At 42.1% G+C, this 26217-nt stretch overlaps 2 protein-coding genes across 2 annotated transcripts in view; both read right to left on the bottom strand.

The window, feature by feature from the left end:
* The window catches only part of TSPAN4 (tetraspanin 4), a 118556-nt gene extending 100688 nt beyond the window's left edge, over nt 1-17868 (bottom strand). The window contains exon 1 of the mRNA XM_053448625.1: nt 17837-17868. The gene's annotated coding sequence lies outside the window, so the exon portion shown is untranslated. The remainder of the gene's footprint in view (nt 1-17836) is intronic.
* CRACR2B (calcium release activated channel regulator 2B) overlaps nt 1-26217 on the bottom strand; it is a 247844-nt gene that overhangs the window by 48440 nt on the left and 173187 nt on the right. The gene's annotated exons all lie outside the window — the stretch shown is intronic.

Below are 26217 nucleotides of genomic sequence, written 5' to 3'. Positions count from 1 at the left end.
TAGAGGGACTTTTTTTTTTTTTTTAAATAGCTCTCACAGAACTCACCAATACACGCAATTGCACTTTACAATGTCGCGCTCGCATCGCCACTTAAAACACGCTTAATTTTTGTCAGCACAGTCATGCATATTAAAAATAACCAACACATTGAAATGAATTCCCATGAGGCTCAGCCAGACATACTACTTCCATGATGTTGGTTGAGCATCATGTGAAGTGCAGTTAACAGTAGCTAAAGCTGCAGATGCTAGCTGTGAAGTACAATTCCCATGATGCTCAGCCAGCCAGGTGTCCACCATAATGCTGGCTGAGTATCATTGGAAGAATAGTCAACAGGACCCTTACACACACCTGCCCATAAACACACATATACACATACACTGCCCTTACACACGACTGCCCATAAACACATATACACATACACTGCCCTTATACACACATATACACTGCCCTTACACACACACACACATATACACGCGCACTGCCCTTACACACACATATATGCACGTGCACTGCCCTTACACACACATATACACATACTCTGCCCTTACACACACACACATATATTTATACACGTGCACTGCCCTTACACACACCTGTGTTTACACACACATACGCACATAGATTTCCCTTACACACACATATACACATACACTGCCCGTACACACACATATACACTGCCCTTACACTTACATATACACATACACATACACTGCCCTTACACATACCTATACTGCTCTTACACACACACAAGCTTACAAACACATACACATATACACATACACTGCCCTTACACCCCTTTCTCCCTATCTCTTAAGTCTTCCTCCATCCTTCTTCATCCATCCTTGTTCCTTCATCTTGTGGTGGGAGCGCAAAGTCTGTCTGACCTCGCACTCCCTAATGTTGAGCTGACTAGAGGGAGATTGTGATCTTCCAACTAGTCCTGCAGGCTGCTGCAGCTGCTGACCGGGCGGCTGTGTGCCCCCTCGCAGCTGCACCTGAGGGGAGTACCGCTCTCGCCTCACCTTTCCTCCGCCCCAGCAAAGTGGGACAGAGGTAGGGATAGGTGGGACAGAGTCCCAAAATCAGGATTGTCCCGTCCAAATCGGGACAGTTGGGGGGCATGCTATTGTGATAGTACTAAAGGGTATTATCAGTCTTTATGCAGATACGATAACCGCACTTTGGATGCCCCAGTTAAGGTTTTTTTTGGGGGGGGGTTGCATAAAACCCAGGTTATAGTTTATACTTGGGACCATTTACTGTGTGGGTCAGAAATTAATTTTTTTGAGTCACATTCTACTAAACCTCGTCACAAAAAACGGTTTATACATTGGTACAATTTCGGTTCTTTCCCAATTTTAGCTCCTGTAATAGATAGAATGTTGGTTTTTTTTTTATCCAACTATTTTCATTATTATGTCTCTTGTCTCTCCCTGGAATCCAGTTCCTTTGGTCCAGGGATTGTCCTGTTTTCCTCCATTATCACCGCCTTTCTCTCTGTAAGGGGAATTCAGAGAAGCTGACAAAGTGATGTTTTAGAATTGATTGTATATAACAGCTGTGTTGTGATGGGTATTGTCTTATGAAAGAATATTGAAAGACACACAGGCTTGTCTACTGTCAAATGGTCTCTAAGTTAATGACCTGTATGTATAAATGTATATTTGCTATGTATGTGTGAACTGCTCCATTTAACTTGTACAGCGCTGCGTAATTTGTTGGCGCTTAATAAATAAAAGACAATAATAATAAAAAACTGCAAAGACTCTGACATTTAGTAAGAGTAGTGACTTTCAGCCCCACAAACCCAATGTCATATTCTGCCACTTTCCCTCTTTACTCACTTTGCCGATTTTTCGTGAGTTTTAAAGGGTGACTCTGGGAGGGTGCTCTGGCACAGTCATGTTAATGAGTCCAGATGGCACCTGCCTTGATGCTATCACACTCGCAGACTGGAGTTTGGTCTCGGTTTGTGGTTTTCTTGGCCATTTTTTTCTGATTACTGGGAATGCTCTCAGTAATCAGAGCTAAAAGGCAGTGCAGGAAGGATACCCCAAGTATTCTGGGCAGATGCACATGACTTAGAATTTGTTGAAGTATGCTTGGTATGTAGCACATCTTGGAGGTTTATTCTTTATTAATGATAAAGAATGATCTTTTATATAATATCTTATGATGAAATCATATTGATCATTAGTTTATCAATTCTTATTAATGCATATCCCTTTCAACATTGCAAATGTCCAAACTGGTGAGGTCAGAAGCTTGGCCACCCACCCACCTTCCCCTATATCGGAGCTGCAAAGGAAGCTGATGCTTTTACAACTTCCTGGGCTGAGCAGGGGAGACCAGAGAATCCATCCAACCATCCCAAGATTCCCACTGCCTGCAAACCATTATTCTGACCATATCCCCAGCTCCACTTGCAGAAATGTAGCCCCAATCTTGCAAGGAACCTCCATCATGCTTCACTGTTGCCTGCAAACACTCTTTTCCAGGCAGTAGATGGGTGTCCCGGGGTCCCACCGTTTTCTGCCGATGCTGAGTGGATGGCACTGCTGGACATCTTCTGATTGTGGAGGGAAGTAAGCATGATGTGTCTTATCTCCTGCACTAACTTTCCTTTTGCCGACCAATGTGCCAACAGTCCTAAACATTGCCCATTTCTTTGTGCTTCTGCAAAAGGGCTCTGGAAACCTCTGTCTGCCTTGACATTTGTGCCTCGGAGCACTTTGGGTCTTGTTGCAGTCTTGCCATGATGTATGACTTGACATTAAACTGTCTTCTGCCACGTCACCTTGTTAGTGACTTTGCCTGTTCCTCACCCGGTTTATACCTCATACACAGCTGTTTCTAATTCAGATAATGATTGTTTGGTATAATTGTTTAACCCCTTAAGGACAATGGGCGGTCCCTAAACCCATTGAAAACAATGCATTTTGAGCCCGTACATGTACGGGCTTTGTCATTAAGGGGTTAATTATATACATAACTTGATGCCTACATAATTCCTAACTTTGTGCAATTATAGGGAGCCCCACCAAATATCATTTGGATTTTTCTTCTGTTGATTCACTTTGCATTTTTTGACACAATCCGTACTTTTTTTCCGCACATAAAACTTTTGCAAAGTGATGTATACATGTATGGATCCTGCCGGTTAACATGTCTGTTAGCAGCAATACATTTATTTACATGCAAGAACATAAACAGTCTAATCACATGAAAACAGCCATGCACACACGCATACACAGATAAGTACAATCAGAATAGGACAAAATTGCATATGACCAAGTACGCTTACAAACTCATGTATACGCAAACAATATGCATTCTTTTTAATGACGCCTAATGGTGTTTGAAAGTAGAAAAATATGCAGTGAAAGCACTTATAAACACATGGCTTATTCTCCAGATATTAAAAGCATTACTTATCATTACAACAGCCACTTCCCTGTGGAAATTGAGAGTGATTTTGTCACTTTGCTAGATGGCAATATCCTTGGGCTTTGATCTAGCGATTTCCCCCACCCCGCTTCAAAAAAACTCAGGGGAAACAAAAAGCCTTCTTCCTTTAGCTTAAAAAGTCCCAGAACACAGACAGAGAGGGAGGTGAAGGCACTTTACGACGGCAATTTATTTCTCGCAAATCTTCTTAATGCTGCCTATTATAGTCTCTCCTTTGAAACCGTCCCGTTTATCTGTTCTTCATTTAAATATCGAACAGCTTTGTGCTAAAGTTAGAGTGCGTTCAAGTAAATATATGAAAAAACTTTGTCTTCAAAAAGTTCCCTTGCTTACTTTTACTCTCACATACCAGAAATAGAGAGGCAATCAGCATGAATTAAGAACATACATGACTCGAGTACGAGTGTATGTGTGTGTTTGTGTGAGCATGAATAAGTACTTGTAATAAGTACGTGTGTGTGAGAGAACACGTGTTAGCATGAGCATGAGTATGTGTATGTTGAGTTTGTGTGTGTGGGAGGGGTGTTCAGCCAATGAGCTTTACCCAGCCAGAAGGTGACAGTCCTCCCCTGGAGAGTTGCCATCTTGATGCCAAATAATGTTTCCTATTGCTTTGTCAAACTAAACAGTGCAAAATGATTCCACGTGGCAGGTTAAAACATTTTGCTTGGATAGGTAGGGTTCTAATACAATTTGCACTGAGACATCATGTGAAAGTGTAGGTGCATTTCCATGAATTGCCCTGTATATGCCTTTGGTGGATGTGAAAGCAGAAATGACTGGTAAATAAAATGTATATATATAATGCTTTAAAAATAACTCCTGATACAGACAGATCTCAAAGCAGAGATGAACAATTAAAACCACAAGCGTTTTTCTCCTTTCCTCGTCTGCCTCCTTCTCTCGCTTCCACTGCTTGTGTGGAGTTTAATTAAACTATAATGCACTGTTACAGAGCACTGCTCAGCGGCCCTCACAAAGTGTCAGGCTGGAAATTAAAGAGAGTTCCACAATTTCATTATTATCATAAAGACTAATGGTTTCAGGGATGTAAAGGGATTCTGTAATCTCAACGCGGATAGTAACGTTACGGTGAAATATGCCTCTGAAACGGGCTTCATGTTATGGCAGAACAGCATGTCTCCTCACCACGGCCATCCTGTAAAGCATCAATTGGCACGGCGTGGGTGCAGAGGGAAGGGATTGAAACTTGAAGAAGACGTAGCAAAAGAACTATTATTTTTTTATCAATAGAGAGTGTTTAGATTTAACTAGTTCTCTTGTAAATGCTCAACATGCATGATGGATTTGCATAATATTGTGCTTCAGCACTAGCTGCGTAAATCACAGTTAATAATGATATGCTGGTCCACCAAGGCAAAACATTTTCTGCATTCTCTAGCATGTTAAAGAGATCACCATACCTGGGAACTCTCTGGGTTTGACCCGGAGATTGCCGGGTGAGCACTAGTTCTCCGGGTCAAGACCCGAATCCTCCAGGTCGCGGGAGCAGGGTCTTGACACGCCCCGCTCCCCGCCCATTTTCCCTTTAAATGGGAGTGTTTCCCGCTGATGTCAGCAGGACCACCCACTGACGTCAGGGGGACTTCCCACCGATGTCACGGGACCGCCCGCTGACGTCCGTGGGCAGTCCTGGCCACGTCCCGCAAGGGAAGACTCCAGGTAGCTGGAGCCCAGAAGTTCCCAGGTATGCAGATTACCTTACGATGCGGCATTTAGTTACTAAAATGTTAATTTGGTGGAACCGCACCTCTAAAGATACTTTACTAGCTCAGATGAAAAAGAGTATAAATGAACCCTTTAGAATTACCTGATTTTCTGCATTAATTGATCATGAAATATGATCTGATCTACATCTAAGTCACAAGTATAGACAAACATGCTTGAGCTAATAACCCACTGTACAGCGCTACAGAATTTGATGGTGCTATATAAAACGCATAACACAAACAATGATGTTTTTTCATATCTTAATTGAACACACTCATTAAGCCTTCACTAAGCTGGTGGATAAAGTAAGTGAACCCTTGGATGTAATAACTGGTTGAATCTTTTTGGCAGCAATAACCTCAAACAAGCGCTTTTGGTAGCTGCCAGCAATGTGATTTACCACAGAGCCTCTAAAACAGTAGCGTATCTATAGGGGGCAAGCTCGATGAGGAGGGCTGGTTGGGGAGATCACAATCTCCCTCTAACCGGCCCAAAATTGGAGAGTGCAAGGTCTGTACCTCAGACCTCGGCTTCCGTGCTTCCTATCACTATATGGCAATTGATGCCAATAGCTGGGATTTGACATCTTCATCGATGTATGGGCACTGTATTCATGTGAATGTGGGTAGTATATGTGTAAATGTGTGTGCGTATGGGCAGTGTGTGTGTGTGTGTGTGTGTGTGTGGGTGTAAGACGGACTTCCGATCAAACCTGCACAACATTCAGGAGGAATTTTAGACCATTCTTCCTTACAGAACTCCTTAAGCTCATCTTTATTTTTAGGATGTCTGGTGTGAACGGCTCTTCTGATGTCATTCCACAGCATCTCTAATGGGTTAAGGTCTGGACCACTCCATAAGGTAGATTTTCTTATTTGTTTTGAAACCATTCTGTAGTCATTGTCATGCTGCATTACACAACTTCTACTGAGTTTCAGCTGGTGTACAGCCACCCTGACATTATACTGTATGATACCTTGATTAACCTGAAAATTCAAGGTCCCTTTGATGATGGCAAGCTGTCCAGGCCCTGAGGCAGTAAAGCAACCCTAAATCATGACAAGCATTCCCACCTTACTTCACCATGATGCCTTTATGTGGGTATACAGTGCCCTTTTTACGCTATAAGTAAAGAATGTAACCTTGGAAGATCACAAAACGTTTTCCCAGTGTTGTCTCAAGGTGTTCTTTGGCAAACTTCAGATGAACAGCAATGATACATTTTAGAACAGCGGCTTCCTCTGTTGTGTCCTGCCATGGACACCATGCCACTTCTAGGGAGAGTAGCCACAGTACTAAATCGTCTCCATTTACAAACAATTTGTCTATCTCTGGACTGATGAATACGTAAGCTTTTTGAGATTTTGTAACCCTTTATAGCTTTATGCAAATCAACAATTCCTGATTGTAGGTGTTCTGAGTTTTTTTTGTGAGGCACGGTTCAAATCACCAGATGCTTCTTCAGAATAGCAAAATGTTTTAGTATTTGAGTCAAAGCAGCTCTAAAACACACCTCCAATCCTGTTTCATTGATTGTACTCGGTTTGCCAACTCCTGACTCCAATTAGCTTTTATTGAAGAGATAATCCTAGAGGTTCACATACTTTTTCCAACCCACGCTGTGAATTCCTAAATTACGTATTCAATATGGACAAGAACAATACAATCGTTTGCATGTTATTAGTTAAAACATATTGTGTTTGCTCATTGTTGTAAATCAGATGAAGATCATATCATTTTAAGGCACATTTATACATAAATGCTGGTAATTCCAAAGGGTTCACTTACTTTTTATAGCCACTGTACAAGAACTAAACTGTTCTAATAACGTACGTTACAAAAACCATGACTTGTCAGGCAGTAAAAATAAGAACTAAGTCACCTACATTCAAGCAAACGATGAAAGCACCAATAAGGACATTCAGATATCATTAAAACCTTAGTGCAATATGAATTTACTACCTTCAGATTACAGGTATTGCTTTAAAACCAACACTTTATACTGTACTCAGATAATCAACATGCAGGGTAAGTAAGGCATCATTAAAATGCAGTAAGAAACTATGATTTTATCTTGTGTTTATTGAAGATGGCATTTAGTAATAAAGTAAACTAGTGGTTAGGTTACCCAAACAATTCGTGAAATGATTTTAGGAAGGAAGCAGACATGCAGATACGCGTGGTCAGGCATTGAGAGACCTACTGCTTCTTACTGCTAGATGATTGCAGTCACATAAGGAGGATGGAAACATTGATTGGTATATTTGGAGTGAACGTGTGAAATGTGACCATTCCATACAAGCAGTCATCCCACTTAATTTCCCAGGAAACGCTGTGAGAAATTACTTTGGGGGACGTGTTGAGCTTAAAGTAGCATTTACAGGTAATCTCAGTGTTTCAAGAGGGTACAGCATTCCGAAACGGATTGTTGACTTGATTTGACCTTGATGCTGTAAATTCTATTCCCCTTTGCTTTAGTTGCTAAAACAAGCTATAAAAAGAATGAAGCAGAACACACAGTTCATCAGAACGATGATGGGTCTTCAATAAAAGATTTCATAATTTTAATAACATCATCACCTGTGTAGGGCAGTATGCCAGCTAAATATATTCGTAGCATCCCACGCTTCAAAATCGTTATTAAACCTTGGGCAAAAAACCTTGCACTGTTCTATAGATGCACTTTAGAGCATCAACTAAACCAGAAGATACGATGCCCTGATTTCATTTTTTTTCAGATGATTTCCAAGGGTGGACAGGTAACTTCTACTTCATCTTTGCTCCCTCAACATGATACATTCAGTACTAAGACTGTTAAGGAAGACCCAATTATAAACCTTAAGGTTCATTGTTTCCTTCTCAATGTTTCCATGTCGTACCACTCACATCAGATCTTTTTTTGGACAATAACAACTCTGATAAATCACTTGCATCTCTGAATTCTCCCATGTCAGTCATTCCCCATCTAACACTAGTATTGTTTGCCCACACACCACAGGCCTGCAGGGTTGTTATAGTACAGGGGTATATAAAATGGCACTGCTTGGTAAACTCACTAACTTTTTTCTTCTGTGACTAGTTAATGAGATCAAACATGGAAATGGACCTAATTTCAATGAATTGACTGTGGTTGGAAGGGCCCAGGTTGGCCCCCGCTACCCTTCGCTTGAAATGAAGATAAAAATAACGCCCCACCCAACCAACAGCGAACACCACTTATGTTGACGATATTCTAGTTATAGGAAACGTGGCTAACTACTTTCTATGAAGCTGGTCCACCTTTGCAGAGGAGACGAGAGGGTTAAAACCCTAAATAAATTCCCATCAAGCCCCTTATATTAGCATTTCTCTCTTCGTTTAGTGCTCCAAGCCAGAGCCCGCCACTTATTCATGGATGAGCTCAGTATAATTTTCAAAGCAGGTGCACTTTCTATTCCAAGTCAGCTCTGGGGCATAAAGTTAAATCACCGAATTATGCAGACGGTGAGACAGGGACACCTGAACATCGTGCTGGAGACAGGAAGGCGGAGGGAGGACAGTCAAACGGCTTCCTTATATTACCAGGAAGAGCAAGTCCCAATTACAGCCCAAGAAAAATCATGCGTCTGAGAAACGATGTTATAACCAGCTTGTTTGTGTCAGCTCTGGAAATTCACGACCCCATCTAATCTGGTTAAGCAATAACCCTGTCTGGATGAGTTTTTGTTTTCAAACAGCAGTGCAGCGCAGGTGACATTCAAAGATGTACCGCATTTTACTGCGCGGCTTGTGTATCCTTAGGTTGCTATTTAAATAGAAAAACAGCAACATTATACCAATAATTTCTATCCAGCCTCCTCCACAGGAAGCACCGGCTTTACTTAAATTGAGAAAACAAACACACAAGGATGTTATTTACATCTGCTCGGAAATGGTAACCACTCCAGCTGCTCTGAACTATACATGACAGCGTTTCTGAGACAGGAGACCCTAGTACTTCCAACAGCTCCCATCAGGTGTCCCATCAGCCCTGCCAAGGCACAGGCCTGTTTACCCAATACTGAGAGCCCAATATCCTTCTCATCTTCTGGAATAAGCCCACATTTCACATACTATAGCTGTTTTAGACTACAAATCCCATCATCATGAGCCTTTCAGAGATGGTATTCCAGAGTCTGGGGCTACCATCCCTATAATGCTTAGTTCTGGAGAGATGTCTGCTATCTCAAACTCAAAGGCAAGGATTGTAATAACACAAAGCTACAATCACTTTTTCTATAAATCAGTATGTGGAGAAGATTCTAGCTGTGAGGGCGACAAATTAATAATGTATATTTGTGATCTGTTTGTGGAATAATACACCTCTCCCTTGCATACCCTCTGAATGTTTTACCCAGAAGCCAATATATGAGAAGAGGATCATGTCTGATCCCATTCATTGCCATCAGAGACTGGTCAGAGGATGTGGACCCTGCCACTCTATTGTCCGCCAAAGTACACACACATAACTAGCCCGTCACCTCTCAAAACTGTCCCAGAGAGCATACCCTCTGTTTGGAGCAGGGGTTCAGTGGCATCGGCAAGGCGGGGCCAGAGGGGCCATGGCCCCCCCTACATCATGCTGTGCCCCCCCGGTGTGCCCCCCCCAATTGAAACGCCGTCTTTTTTTTTTTTTTTTAAATAGACCCGGAGTAGAGAGTGAGAGGCGCCGAGCGGTTGCTGAGGAATAAGTTCTCAGCAACCGTTCGGCGCCTCTCACTCTTCTCCGCGACCGCGAGGCCTCTGCCTTGTTCGCAGTGCCGGCATTTCAAGCCGAGCACCGGTATATGTCGTCATATCCGGCGCCCAGCAGTGAAGCCGGCAGAACCAGGGACACAGAGACCTCGCGATCTCACTGCTGGACAAGCCCAAGGTAAGTGAACTTCAAAGTGGGGGGGGTAGAAAGTTAGGAGGGGGGTTAGAGAGTCAGAAGAGGTAGATAGGAAGTGAGAAGGGGTAGATAGGGCTGGATTGGGAGGGAGAGGGGATAGATTGGGAGGGAGAAGGGGTAGATAGGATAGATTGGGAGGGAGAGGGGATAGATGGGATAGATTGGGAAGGAGAGGGGATAGATGGGATAGATTGGGAGGGAGAGGGGGGTAGATGGGATAGATTGGGAGGGAGAGGGGGGTAGATGGGATAGATTGGGAGGGAGAGGGGGGTAGATGGGATAGATTGGGAGGGAAGGGGGGGTAGATGGGATAGTTCGAGAGGGAGGGGGGGTAGATGGGATAGATTGGGAGGGAGAGGGGGTAGATGGTATAGATTGGGAGGGAGATGGGGTAGATGGGATAGATTGGGAGGGAGAGATGGGTTAGAGAGTCAGAAGAGGTAGATAGGAAGTGAGAAGGGGTAGATAGGGCTGGATTGGGAGGGAGAGGGGATAGATTGGGAGGGAGAAGGGGTAGATAGGATAGATTGGGAGGGAGAGGGGATAGATGGGATAGATTGGGAAGGAGAGGGGATAGATGGGATAGATTGGGAAGGAGAGGGGATAGATGGGATAGATTGGGAGGGAGAGGGGGATAGATGGGATAGATTGGGAGGGAGAGGGGGGTAGATGGGATAGATTGGGAGGCAGATGTGGTAGATAGGGAGGCAGATGTGGTAGATAGGGAGGGAGGGGGTAGATAGGATAGATTGGGAGGGAGAGGGGGTAGATAGGATAGATTGGGAGGGAGAGGGGGTAGATAGGATAGATTGGGAGAGAGAGGTGTTTATGGGACAAACATGGCGTACGTGCAGCTGTTTGGGGACAAAGTTGACACAATGTGTAATTTGGGTGCTGGTCGGGTTTTATGTGGGCAGTGTGGACACCAGGGCTGGCTTTGGGGTGTGTGACCAGTGATCTATGCCTGTAATTTAGGGGGTTTTATCTATACCTTTAATGCAGAGTTTATATGTAATTTCCAATTGATTTATATCTGCAAAGCTGGGTTTTGTGTCATTCTGTTCATCTGTATCGGCTATATTTCCATACATTATTTATGTTTACCTGCAAATATAGGATTTGCATGTCTTATTCAGTTGATCAATACCTGGAGTGCTGTTTCCATGTGTTGATTATTTGATCTAAACCTTCAGTGCTGAGTGTACATGTGATTTCCAGTTGATATATACCTGCAATGCTGGGTTTGTGTGTTCTGTTGGTTTATACCTGCAATACTATGTTTCCATACATTATTTATGTATACCTGCAAATACAAGTTTTTTTTTTTATCTCATTCAGTTGCATGTGCTGTTTCCATGTGTTGTTTATTTGATCTATACCTGAACTACAGGGTGTAAGTAAAAGAGCGCTATGGTTTAGTGAATGAGGGGATAAAGGGACTCTGGGGATGATTACAGGGGCGAGGACCTCTCAATGTAACGGTGCAGGACTGACTCTCACGGTCTTCCCCTGATCTGCAGTCAGTGTGGGAAATATTATTTTTTTTTTTTAGTATGGTAGCGGAGGGAGTGATTGCATGCAAGGAAGCGTTGAGCGGGGCCCAAGGAAATGCTTGGGTAGGGTCCAATTTTTTCACTATAAAATATACTGGCAACAATGTCTAATATTTATATATATATTGGCTGCAGGGGTTAATATTAATATATATAGGAAGCAGGGACTAATACTATATATATATATATATCGGCAGCAGGGTCTAATATTAATATATGTCGGCAGCAGGGTCTAATATTAATATATATCAGCAGCAGGGGCTAATATTAATATATATCAACAGCAGGGGCTAATATTAATATATATCAACAGCAGGGGCTAATATATATTGGCAGCAGGAGCTAATATTAACATATATTGGCAGCAGGGGCTAATATTAATATTTATTGGCAGCAGGGTCTAGTATTTATATATATATATATATATATATATATATATATATATATATATATATATATATATATATATATATATATATATATATATATATATCGCCAGCAGGGGCTAATATTAATATATATTGGCTGCAGGGGCTAATTTTATATATATATATTGGCTGCAGGGACTAATAATATATATTGGCAGTAGGGGCTAATATTAATATATACTGGTAACAGGGTCAAATATTAACATATATTGGCAGCAGGGGCTAATATTAATATTTATTGGCAGCAGGGTCTAGTATTTATATTCATATTGGCAGCAGGGTCTAGTATTTATATATATATATATATATCGGCAGCAGGGGCTAATATTAATATATATCGGCAGCAGGGTATCATTTTTATGTATATCGGCAGCAGGGTATAATATAAGTATATATCCGCAGCAGGGGCTAATATCAATATATATCCGCAGCAGGGGTTAATATTAATATATATCCGCAGCAGGGGTTAATATTAATATATATCAGAAGCAGGGTGTAATATTTCTATATATCGGCAGCAGGGGCTAATATTAAAGAATGAGAAATAACTGCCAGTTTAGCTGTTATTTTGAAATCATATTTCAATCAGTCTTTACTTCAAAGAGATAAGTGCATATTATGTAGTGAAAAACGCACGTCTAAAGTGTGTGTGTGTATATATATATATATATATATATATATATATATATATATATATTGTATATGTACCGTTTTTTAATTTGCCCCCCTACTTTGGTCCCTGGCCCCCCATAAATATGAAAGCTGGAGACGCCACTGCAGGGGTTCCCTATCTGCTGAGCCCCTGACCTAAGAAAAGTCTGTTTACACTGTGCATCATGTAATTCCGTTATCAGAGCTGGTACATTTAATCATAGAGCGGCTAACTGATATGAGATTAGAAATCAATATACTTGGGATTCTTCTTTCATGATTTATTTGTTGAAATGCCTTTGTGGCAAAGTGTACATAGGTGCGATGTCATTGCGGATGAAGGATCTTCTATCTAAACGCGCTGGCCCCTGACGAAGCCATATGTTACTCCGGAGAAACACGCATATATTTTTCTGTTCTACGGCATGTTGTCTTTTCTAACGGCGTGCTTTGGTACAGATGGGTCATTCTCCACTGCGAGGAGAAGCGAGTCAATAGCAGCAATCGCTCACCAGATCACACTTTCTTAAAGCTGTGCTATGGTTTTTGGGAAGGCTCTATCGAGGATCATGCTCTGTAATGGAACTACTGTTTATTGAAACAGGTTCTTTTTTATAGCAAAATATACCATCACAGTGAGATATTCATTTAGTATTAATTGAGGAAAGTTGTTTTGTTTCACTGACTTACATTGCTTTTCATTTTTATTTAACTTAGCTCTCCTATAAGGAAAAACTCCCGTTGGATTAATTAGTACCGGTCTTTAGATAAAACATAAATCACACTGTCTTAACTGTAATTCGTTTGGATACATATGTTTAAACCGCATTATGTGGTTGTATCACTTAGATTGGGTTTTATAAAGACGGAGGTAGGTTGTAATGTTCCACTAAGACTCTATAAAAGCACGCTTTGATGTGGAGGTCTTGGGGCTTAGTTGTAGACATTACATTTATTCCGGTGTTTGAGGATAGACATTGGCGTGAGTTCTCCACTGTTTATTTATGATTTGACAGATGAAGCTACTGTCAGTATGTTCTGTCTATGAAGAACTTCATGGTTTTAATCATTAATGTTAATGCCCTAGATTTGCCCAAGGGTCTCCTGGCATCATGGTAACCTCTGATCTCCAGGTGGAGGAAGTAGCTTCTTACAATCATCATACACAGCACACAAAGCGGAGAAATGCAACTCACAAACAGGACTATCCGTAAATTAATACAATTCTTTGCTGTGTTATTAGAAGATGAAAGCACCGACGGGTAGAGAGTTTAACTATTTCTGTGATTCCTGGAACACCACAAAATTCCAGGAACACATTCCAATATATCGCCATCCTATTTCATAAGATACAGTGTGATCGACCCCATTACTTTCCATCTACAAAACCCCAGGGCATCTGAAATTAGCGAGAGCTAAACGAATCTCATCCGTTAGGTGACAACCCTGCCAAATTGGCATTACTTGTGATACATGTGCATGGGTTGTGAAAGTAAACACAGCTGAGACAGCGAAAAAAGGGGCAGAACGAGGGGTCTGGAATAGAAGGGGCTGGGACAATATATATAACGTTAACCATCCCCTAACAATCTAATTATATCTAAAAATGTTATTACACTAACTACTGTTGAAAAGTTTGGGGACACTTAGAAATGTCCTTGTTTTTAAAATACATTTTTGCTTATTAAAATAATATGAAGCACGTTGTGTTCGCTGATCCAGGTGATTTAAAAGGCTAATTGATTGTTAGAAAACTCTTTTTGCAATGATGTTACAGCAAGAAATTTGCTTGAAAACAGCTAAGTGACCCCAAACTACAAAAAGTTTTTTTATACTTTTGCTCTGGCATTATCACATATGCACCCTTAAAACAAACATTTAAGTAATTATTCCAAGCTCGGAGGACCTGCTTCTCCACCAGTTGCTGAACTTCACATTTTAATTAAGTAATAACTGAAGGACTGCAACTTGTTGGAGGATAAATGTTCCAAAACAGCTAGCGAGCGAACTGCTGGCTACCAGTGATTTTAACCAGCTATTATTGAGGTTTATTCTCTAATCCGAGAGCTTGCAGGTGAGCTGCACTTTCTGGCTTCACTATCCATTAGGTAAACCGAGAGGGAATTGGATCTTAGTGTCTCTGCTTACAGTCAGGTTACCCAAGGTGGAGAACATTAAACGTTTGCTTCCATAGCAATATCAGAATCATATGTTTTATTGAGATTTCATATGATTCTAAGTCTTGAGGAAAGAAATAAAATGACAGATATACTTTATTTTCCCCTCTTAATGTGCTATGGCACCGGAATAGGGGGCACAGGGCATCTATTGCAGTATGTTGGGGAAATCATTAGTATGTTATCTGACAGGTCAGGGTGTATGTCAGTATAGATTGAAATGTCAGCAAACAGAACTGTACGGTTACTATTGCTTGAAATAAGGCAGAGAAACACTATATAGAGGATCAGAAGACTGTGTATTTAACTAAGAACAAGTTAAAGGCAGCTAGCGGTGCATGCCTTGCGGAGAAGCCTGGTGACAGCTGTGCACATTATGTTGAAGAAGCAGGCTGAGCAATAGCTGTATGTGTCACTATCACATATGCAGTGTGACAGCTACGTGTGTATCATTCGAAAGAGCATGACAGATAACGTATGACGCAAATAAATCACGAAGGTGACTGTGCGTGATACGCAGGGCTGAGGTGTGAGATCTCTATGCATGTCATGTTATGAGACCAGGATTCAATTCCTTGTATATCCTCGATTACATGGACAGGGGTATATCCATGTGCGCTGGGGCTGCAGCAGAAAGGTGACAAATAGCCATGCCTGTGCTTGCAAGGCTGACAGATAGCCATGTGTGACACGGTATCAGAGGCAGTGTGACCGATAGCTCTGCACGTCACATTGACACAGCTAGAAGAGGCATGGCAGCAATGGTCATTAGCAGAGAATTAGCATGAGAGATGGAAGTGGTGGTCACAGCGAGGGAGATAGCTGTGTGTGTCACTGCTGGAAGAGGTAGATGACTGATGGGTGAGAACATAAAAGACAGCTGTGGGTTTCAGTGCGGGATTAGCAGTCATTAAGAGAGCAAGGCAGAGGGTGACAGATTGTGTCGCATCCCGCCTGTTACAGTCACCATGATAGATTAATGTTGACGTCACTGTGGAACGTGACAACGGGAGCCTAATCGGACACTGTTGTGATTAAAGAACGGTGCTCAGCAGCAGACATTTGGTGGGACAGACCCCTAGATCGTTTCTGACTCCAATGCGCTGAGATGTGGCAGCCACCCACTTACCATCCTCATGCAAATCACAGACTCCATTAGAGACATTCAGTGCCCAGGAATTATGGTGTTTTTCCAGGCCTTGTGAAGTGTTTTGTCTGGATTCACGGGGAGAGATGGCTTTCTCATGGATACTTCATGTACACCCAGGAGCTGACAGTAATGCAATGTCTTTCAACTACAAGGTGGACCAGGTTTGCTATGAATGGAAAATTGCATATATATATATATATATATATATATATATATATATTGTGACAGTCATGTAGGATTGGTGGTGGAAGGGAGGTATGTTTCTCCTAGATTCCTTTCCTATGTGGAGTAACACCTGAGACTATGTGGAGTAACACCTGAGCCAGGAGGGCAGGTAGCTCTCTCTGACTGAGGACACAGAAAGCCTGTCTGTGGAAGAGACCTGTGAGTAAAGTTTGCTGGACATATTATGTTATGTTAAGTTGGCAGAGAGAAGCTCTCCAGCTGGTAGTGAGGGACATCCTATGTATAGTAAGTGCCGGACAGGCAAGGTGTTTCTTTTGTTACTGTTATATTTCTTTTGTCCCTGCAAACTTTCTAATAAACCTGACCCTGTGTCAGATTGCACGAATTTACTGCTGTGTGCCTGGTTTGAATGAAGACAGCGCTTGTCCCTTGACCTCAGCGAGGGGCGATCCCAGACCTACCTCACAATATATATATATATATATATATATATATATATATATATATATATATATACACACACACACAGATATATATAACATTGGACTGGAGTATACTGAGAAAAAAGTACATCCAAAGCTTCTAGAAAAGAAGGAGGTTGGGGAGGGAAAAAAAGAGCCTAATGGTTTAAGTGCAGAAGAAGATCTTTTCCTCCTAAGGAGGATCACATGGGAGGTAAGCCGTCTCTGGGCTAGAGTGCATCGCTGAAGCTTCGTTGCAGCCCCTGATAAAGCATCTACCAGAAAACGCAGCAGGTCTGGCCCTGTTTATTGGGCTACGTTTCCTGGCTCTATAACTAGTGTTCCAGTAAGTACTGAACCAGTAAGATTTATTTTTCTTTCCTGACTGCAAACTTTGAAGTAAGTTCCCATACACCCTTACACAGTTATATCCAGCCATAGCCATATGTCCGCTAGGCAGCAGGGCAGAGACAACAGGCTGTGCATCATAAAGGATCAGAGAGATGCGGTCAGTGGAGCATGAAGAAAGAGGATGGACAGAGCGAAATTGTCAAAGAATGGAAGACAATTTGGATTACCTTCCCGGATTATCTTGAAAACAAAAGAAACGTTTCTCAGCTTGTCTTAGTTGCAGTTTTTTTGTTGCTTGGCTTTCTACCCAGACTTATCTTACATCCAATAAATCAGAATACAAAGAAATGTATAAATGAAATAGCTGGGAGTCTTTTGATTAATGTGTCTGGTTCACAAGGCTAATCCACAGAAAGCTTTACAATTTGGGCAAAATGTGCGCCTTAAAGGTTTTTACCTGTGATCCAGCCTGCCTTAGACTCTGGCTGCTGGAATACATTGCATCGTTTACAAGAGAATATTTCACAATGACAGCTGTCTACAGAGCTGCTAATTCTATGTACAAGACTTCACCTTTCAGATAAGAAGCAAAAAATGGATGAGAGGCTGTTACCCTTCCGCTGAACGAATTAGAATACTGACTGGTTAAAGACAAAGCCACAAAGCCACATTTAACGCTCACGTTTATGGCCAAAACTGACCTTCCCTGTAGGAACTATTACTGTTTAATTGTTTTATTCCATTTTAATAAATGATAAAACACTTACTTTTATAGACTCCCAAGACCAAATAGGTTCTAGAATCCAGGCACAGGTATGGAGGGTTCTATGATAAAGAAAATATAGGACATTTTTAATGTACTGGATTTAGCAGAAATTAATAAAACATAGCAAAACGTTTGACATAGACAAACTTCTTAATCCAGGTAGCCAACAAAGGGAGCTTGTATCTTTTCACCGAGCCGTAACTGGTTCTCTTGGCGACTGGGACAGGGTCAGAGGTCTAGCCCCATGCTGGCATCAGATCTGTGTCTGGGGATGTGGGCATTGCCGTGGGGCATTGCTGCTAGGCAGCTCAATCATGCATTCTGAATACAGAGGAGCGACATTACAGGTCTGAAGTCCTCGGGGACAGCTTTCCCTGGTGATCCAGCGTGGGGTGGACATTTCAGCCCCTCTGACCTTTCTCTGCAGTCTTTCAATATATGATTTCATATCCAGTAACATCTTTAACTATTAAGAGCAGCACGTGACCGGTCGCAATGTTCCAGTACACCAGACCGCAAGAGACACCACCATGCTCTTCCCTACTCAATGGGGTTACTGGGTAAAAATATCTTGGTTATGTCCTTGCGTGCAGCACCTGGTGGCGAGGTCCGCCAATGTTAATTTTACTTTGGAGTTTAAACACACCTTACTACCCAACACCTAGAAATTGTAAAGGGACCAGTAAGGCTGAGGATCCATACTATTTCCTCCTGTACGTTACACTGATGGTATGTGAGAATGTATAACGCATCACGTCAGTGCACACGTAACGTCACATCTATGAAGCTGTCACTGCAGTTAAAAAAGGCAGATGCTGACACATATTCGAGTGAAGCCGTCAGAAAAAAGGGAGCAAAAACGTAAAAAAAAATCTGCAATATAAACAGAAATTCACAGAAATCATCGCTCTGCGAAATCAGCTTCAAAAATGTGAGAAACCTAAGGGAGCCTGAACACTGAACGGGAATAAGTGAAAAATGAAATATTAATGGCACTGCTCACAACCATCCTTTTAACCATTTCCCCTACAATAAAAGTGGCTCCTGTGGCCAGTTAAAATGTAAATATGTACTTATACATCCATACACATTATATATATACACACACACACACACACACTAAAAGCCATGCCACCACTCACACAGATCGGTGCGGCAATGGATTGCAGAGCAGGTCTCCTGGCTGCATGTTTTCTAAATCTTGAACTGGGTTCTTAAAAAAGGAAGACGTTTCAGGATATATCAAGATACACCAGGATCTACACAACCAGCCCCACAATACAATACAATACAATCACCATTACTTAAACAGAGGCAGTAAAATACGTTTGCGTTTCAAAGGCCACTTGTTGCCTTTCTGTAAAGCCTGTATTGAGTGCAATTCAAATTCTATGTATTTCCCTCCCTTTTATTGCTTGGTCTTTTCTCACGAAGGCTTTCTGTGTAGGTACAGTGATGACTCCGTTTCACGCTGTGCATTCATAGCTGCCATCATTTTTCCACAAGCCAGTGCTCCCCTTCTGAATATTGCTTCATGTTCAACATCAGACAGAAGCGTTCCCTTTCCCCCCCGAACCCGAGCCTCGTGAGTCTGATCTGGCAGATCTGCCAGCACGGCTACAGTTCAATGGCTTGCATTTTTCAAGGGGATACAAGAATTAGCTAGACGCAGGCTTCTCCCATAATCAGACTCTATATCTCCACAAATAGTGTACACATAGGAAAGTAGTTTGTGCCGTTTCACCCTGTATGCACATTAGGTTGGTAAATTGTTTGCTAATGTTCAGTATAACTGGACCAATTTGTTGCTTACGGCCAAGGCTGCACAACCGATGATCCGGCAGCCCTGCCACTTTAAGGTGAGTGATGGCTGGATATGCGCAGTGTGCGGCCACTGTCTGCCAGTGGTCCACCCGGGCATCTGCCTAGCATGCCAGAGAAGCTGTACTTCCAAAAGCCCATGACCAACAGCCCTGTTTGAACAAATGTTTTCAGTATGCATCTATCGAACCTGCAAAATGTATAAAAAGAAAAACAAGTTACGCAAAGAGCTTCAGCTCCAGAGCTGCAGTGGCATCTCTCAACAGTGGTTAAATGTTTCTTGTCACTGATGGCTTCTTGAAGCATTCAATCAGCGTCCACTTCTGTACATGGGGAGGGGTCTTCCACAGAGTTGGAAGCATAGCGTTGTCCAAAGTGTATTGGTATGGTGAAGGGGACATATCAAGACATTTTGGACAATGCTATGCTGTCATCTTTGGGAAAGGCCCTCTTCTATTCCAGTATGACTGTGCCCCAGTGCACAAAGCAAGGTTCAGAGAGATATGGTTGGATGAATTTGTTGTGGAAGAACTTGACCGGCCGCAGAGACCTGAACTCAACCCCATCGAACACCTTTGGAATGAACTGGAATGGGGATTGTGAGCCAGGCCTATGAGAGGATTCTGCAACTCCAACCCAAGCATTTTCAAGGGGGCCGCCATGAAAATGTAAAAGCACCACTGGGTAATCGTGTATATTAACGTGCATATGATGGACTGTCCCTTTTAGTGAAATATTTCTGGAAAGGGTTTGGGAATTCAGCAGATGCTTCTAATGTATTTAGTTAAATTCTGCAGGGCAGGTGGAAAAGCACCATTAACAATAACAATGAATAACCGTGTCGGCAGCTTGTCTCTTTGACAGGTACGAAAACAACAACACATATTGTGAAACTTGGATATCAAAGACTTTATTGATCCAGACTGTAATGTTTTGCTTTTGAATGTTCTACAAGCCAACAACATTTCAGATAAGTAACCTGGCTGTATAGGATATCACTTGATAACAATGGATCCTACCACAATGTCACTGAGATTGCATCTCGGTGAGAATGCTGATTCTTTAATTCAGTGTGTTATATTGTTACCAAACTGGTCCATTAAATGCAAGCATCGTCACACTGTAACTGGGCAATAATGAAACTGTAACAATAGGTTTATTGATCCAGAAGACAAATTAAATCGAGCAGTGAATATCAGACAATTATGCCTTCTAACATTTGTGATCAAGAATAAAGGTATAAGTGGCAGCAGCTTTAGACATATAAACAAATCACTGTGTCTATCTTATCTAAAGAGGTCTACTTTACAACACTTCAGCGATCAAGCCTATTACCCGCCTTAGAAACTGCCTTGCGTTCAACTGAAACTGCCTGCATTTTATATAGTGTTAAGCGTATATATATACATAAAAGAAAGCAAAAATAAAATATATTTAATGCCTGTAAAAAAGCCAAACATCAAGGTGCGGCCCCCTTGACTTGCTGGGGCCCAGTAGCAGAGGCTGTCTCGGACCAGCCCCGACCCTCCTTTTCTACTCGATTGCTCCATTCTAAGGATTCATGTTTGCAACTTCAGACCAAATCACAGTCCACGCTGTGGACACCGACGGAGCACCAGCATTAATAGAGTAAAAACAATAAATGTCTTCAGCAGTAAAAGGTGCTTCCAGGTCAATTGCTGTCAGACTCTGCAGCAGTTTACCAGTCAGGCTGTTGACGATCAGACCAATGAAAGTGATCTGATCATGACAGCCAGTTGATGCGCCCCTCCTATAAGTGACAGCTGTCACGGAAAGAGGGGTCATCTAAGAAAAACCCCCCACAAAATATGAATAAAAAAACCTCAAAAAGTTCCCAGGTATGTAAATCACACAGATTCCTCCCCTATGACACTAACGCCCTCCCATATTCCTTTAGCTCACCTTTCCTAGTCCCTCTCCTGCAATACTTACACTAGTGTGGCTGGTCTACCCCTAACAACGGCACTTTTACCTATTGTGTAATACACCCTAAATCCCTGTAGACTATAAACTCGTTTGAGCAGGATTGAGAAGGGCAGAGGTCAGGGGCAAATCTAGACATAGGGTGCCAGCCATTCAATGGCAGAGATTGCAAGAGCAGGGCGCTCTTCTGCTTCAGTACAGTATCTCTCTCCATGTTGTTGTTCATTTTGTATTTTCTCCTATTGTAATAGTCGCTCCTGAGAGCTTCCAACACAGGCCACATGGAGCGCTCCTTCATCTGTGGAGTGGTTTCCCAAGGGAGCGGGATTAGCTGGCAGTATGAGCGAGGAAAGCCCACTCCCCTTACCAGAGAAAAAGGAAAAACATTGATTCCCAGATACAGTAACACTACAGAACCTGCAGACGCTCTACAAATACATTCTAATGACAATAATCTGTGCGACTCCATCATATATTTCATTAACTTGAACCCGTGCCAATGGTGTGGGGGCGCAGCCATTTTTTTTCTGGAGGTGCAGAACTATATAGTAAATCTAGTGCAAATGTCCAGTTTGCTTTACTGGAAACCAGTCCTTCCACCAGTTATGGCACCTGTGGAAACCAAAATGATTATCCTTGTCGCACTGGCTCCTCAGGCTGACTACATTACGGGTTTATGCTTTCAGGGCAGCCATGTGCCTTTTAACCATCTGTAAAACCATTTACAAAACAAAACGTGGCTTCGCTGTACACTAAATAGTATAAAGTTGTTTTCACGAGACAGGTGTACTTTTAAAGCCTCTCATAAAACACTTTTATTCCAGCAATTCTATGCCAAGCAACCTCCCTATGAACAGTTTAAATTATATTTTGCCCAGTAAATTTCTATATAATACACAGATTAATCAAAGAAAGCAAAATAAATAGCAGGCTTTGGGCTGATGCCGCGGATGCTGGGATTATTCACAAACAATGTTTGTGGTGCCAACAACATAAGTACAACATGTCACAGAATATTCCGGGCCCATAAAACAGCTATGAGCACAGAAATGTTAACTATTTGGGTTTATAGCACTAATTAAATGATTTAGGATTAACATATCGGCCTTTCTGATACGTGTTGTCAGGTTTTAGTATAGTGCATGAATTCGTTTTGACATCATACCTGGCGATGCAAAATCATTTTTTAAAGCAGTATGCAAGGTGGGCCTTCTTTATTTTCTGTATTCTTCTTTTGGTTTAAGTATGTCATACCCGATGCAATAGGTAGATAAGTGTGAATAGTCGGGATTATATGAATCAATTCTATTCATAATAATAGTCTTCGGTACAACTGATGGACTTTGGTAGGCCCAAGATATTTCCTATCATCACTACAGAGGAGCCCCTAAGGGAGACGCACATGTCAAAACAACCTACCTCCATTCTCTTTTTTAACATCATCTGCTACTTCGCATTCACAGGAGATGTTTGAGGAGCCGACGGAGGTGTCGCGAGTTTAACACAAAGTATATAAACACTGCCGATGACTGACAACTGCAATGCCCCACATCAGAACCTCACATGTGCAATAACATGTCTCATGACCAGGGTTAGGCAAACCGTCCGTGCCAAGGTCCACAGAACATCAATAAATTATCCACCATGGGCAATATTGGTGCCTACCTCCCCATGACACAACCATTTAGGTTCACAGCAAGACCCCGAAACTGAGCTGCAGCATGGTGGGCAAGAACATACAGTGGTTTCCCAGGACAGGTTCCCTTAAAACAGGCCTCTCCATGGTCAACGAAAGAAGTTGAGTGTATGTGCTCAGCATCATATCCAGACCAGTGGTCAGACCATACGCCGCACACTGCATCAAATTGTCTACATGGCTGTCATCCCAGAAGGAAGCCTCTTCTAAAGATGATTCACAAGAAAGCCCGCAAACAGTTTGCTGAAGACAAGCAGACTAAGGACATGGATGGTCCGATGAGACCAAGATAAACTTATTTGGTTTAGATGGTGTCAAGGGTGTGTGACGGCAACCAGGTGAGGAGTACAAAGACAAGTGTGTCTTGCATCAAGCATGGTGATGGGAGTGTCATGGTCTGGGCCTGCATGAGTGCTCCCGGCACTGAGGAGCTACAGTTCATTGAGGGAACCATGAATGCCAACCTGTACTGTGACATACTGAAGCAGAGCATGATCCCCCTCCCTTCAGAGACTGGGCCGCAGGGCAATATTCTAAAATTGTAATGACCCTAAACACACCTCCAAGACGACCACTGCCTTGCTAAAGAAGCTGAGGGTAAAGGTGATGGACTGGCCAAACATGTCTCCAGACCTAAACCCTATTGAGCATCTGTAGGGCATCCTCAAATGGAAGGTGGGGGAGCGCAAGGTCGTCTACCAGCTCCGTGATGTGGTCATGGAGGAGTGGAAGAGGACTTCAGTGGCAACTTGTGAAGCTCTGGTGAACTCCATGCCCAAGAGGAACATATTGACACTTTGGGCCCCATTTGAACATTTCCACTTAGGGGTGTCCTCACTTTTGTTGCCAAGGTTTAGACATTAATCACTGTGTGTTGAGTTATTTTGAGGGGACAGCAAATGTACACTGTTATACAGGCTGTACACTCACTACTTTACATTGTAGCAGAGTGTCATTTCTTCAGTGTTGTCACAAGAAAAGATATAATAAAATATTTACAAAAATATGAGGGGTGTACTCACTTTTGTGAGATACTGTATGGAGGGGGGAACCAATATTTCCCACTAGACTACTTTTATCATGGTCTTGTATTTATATACAACCAGCTATTCCCGCATCTCATTACAAAGAGGTCATATATAGAAACATCAAATTTGACTAATACGAACCATTCAGCCCATGTAGTCCTGCCCGTTTTTCCTGTTATAAAGACTTGGACCTTAATCCGTCCTTGGGCTCACCTTAGATTCAGGATAGCCATATCACTCACTGCGTTAGCCTCTACCAATTCTGATGGGAGGCCGTTCCACTTTTCTACCATCTACCCACTAAAGTAAAACGCCCTAAATTCCATGTAAAAAGCATAGAAATTGCACATTTAAAGAGAGACAGACTGCATGGAAAAAAAACTGATTGCCAGCGCTTACAAACCTATCACACCAACACTAATGCATTTTAAATTTTACCTTACTGGTAGGTTTATATAAACAAAACTTTACATTCAAGAAGTAAAATGAACCCAAGGGTAGATAAAAAAAAAAATATCTAAACCCAAGGTGATTTACTTTTTAATAAATATGTTTGCTCTTCTTCCTAATGGCCAATTTACATGGTTAAGCGATACACGTGATAAAATGGCACAACTCATAGCAATAGTGGTAAATGACAGCAATAGCAAATAGTAGCCATATCCTTATAGTAGATTAGAAGCCGGATAACAAACTTTTCCCTTACTCTGTAATCTTGAAATGTTATTAGCAAAGCTGAGTGGTGATTACCGAGGGCAGCGGACACAAGGGATACGAGCCGCCAAATCAAGATGGGCATTTCTTTTTACAGTGAACATATTTGCCTTGCAAGATCTGATGTTACTTCATGTCAGTTTAGACAAGCAAAGCTCAGAGGAGGGCTGAATCAGACAATCCGACATCTTTATCTTCACAGCTTCCCATTAGGACTTGTGTTGCCATTTATTCGAGAAGACATAATTCCAATAATAGTAAAAACAGACATGCTAATAGGCTTTAAACGAGGAAAAATGTAAACAGTGCAGAAAATGGAACATTAAATGTTGTAGCCACTTAGCGAAAACACCATGCTGACTAATTATCACAGTGATCAGAGTGCATCAGTCACCGCAGGCAAAGTTACTTCTAAGACTTCCATCACTTCAAGAAATATTAATTGTCCACATTGGTCGATTCTGCAACCTAAGCACCAACCTTATAAATGATCAGACCCTGAGAGTCCATAAACCCAAAGACACACCACAAATTAAGTATTTTATACATCATTTTTCCTTTTGGAGGGACTCTCAGCACGAGATGCCAATTGGTATGGCTGAGGGATGTTTTTTAGCGAGGTCATGGAAGGTTCTTTATGGGACCAACCGGCAAGGGTTGATGTTGAAGAATATCATTGTTCCTTACTGTACCCTAGTTAAAGGGGTACTCCAGTGTCCCTCGTGCAGCCCCACCAGCAGATAATGCATATGAAAAAACATTGCAAGTACTGTAAGCGGATAGCCCACTGCATTGCAGCTTCGGTGAAGCTAGTCACTGCAGAAACGCGCTCCCACTGAAAGCCATAGGAACACTTTCTACAAGTTACTTGGAACCTGGACCTGGGACTCAGTATAGCGCGCATACACACTGGCGATCAGCCAATTGCATCTCCTGCAAGCCAAGAAGCCGGGGAACATTGAGAGTGGCCAAATCTAAAAAACTAAATTGCATTAGATTGCAAGCTTTTGAGACTACCTAGGTCTCCTCTTCAGTCATATCCATCCCTGGGAACTCTCAGGTATCGCAGTGTCACACACTCTGAAATAGACTCCTTCGTATTCTACACCGCAGTGATCATATATAAGCCTCCCAATTGGTGGTTTTGCTACCAGTATGTTATGGTTGATATCCTTGCTT

This window comes from Spea bombifrons, chromosome 10 (assembly GCF_027358695.1).
Source record: "Spea bombifrons isolate aSpeBom1 chromosome 10, aSpeBom1.2.pri, whole genome shotgun sequence".
NCBI classification, from domain to species: domain Eukaryota; kingdom Metazoa; phylum Chordata; class Amphibia; order Anura; family Pelobatidae; genus Spea; species Spea bombifrons.
Note: the sequence above shows the minus strand (reverse complement) of the source record. Positions and strands in the feature narration are given on the sequence as shown.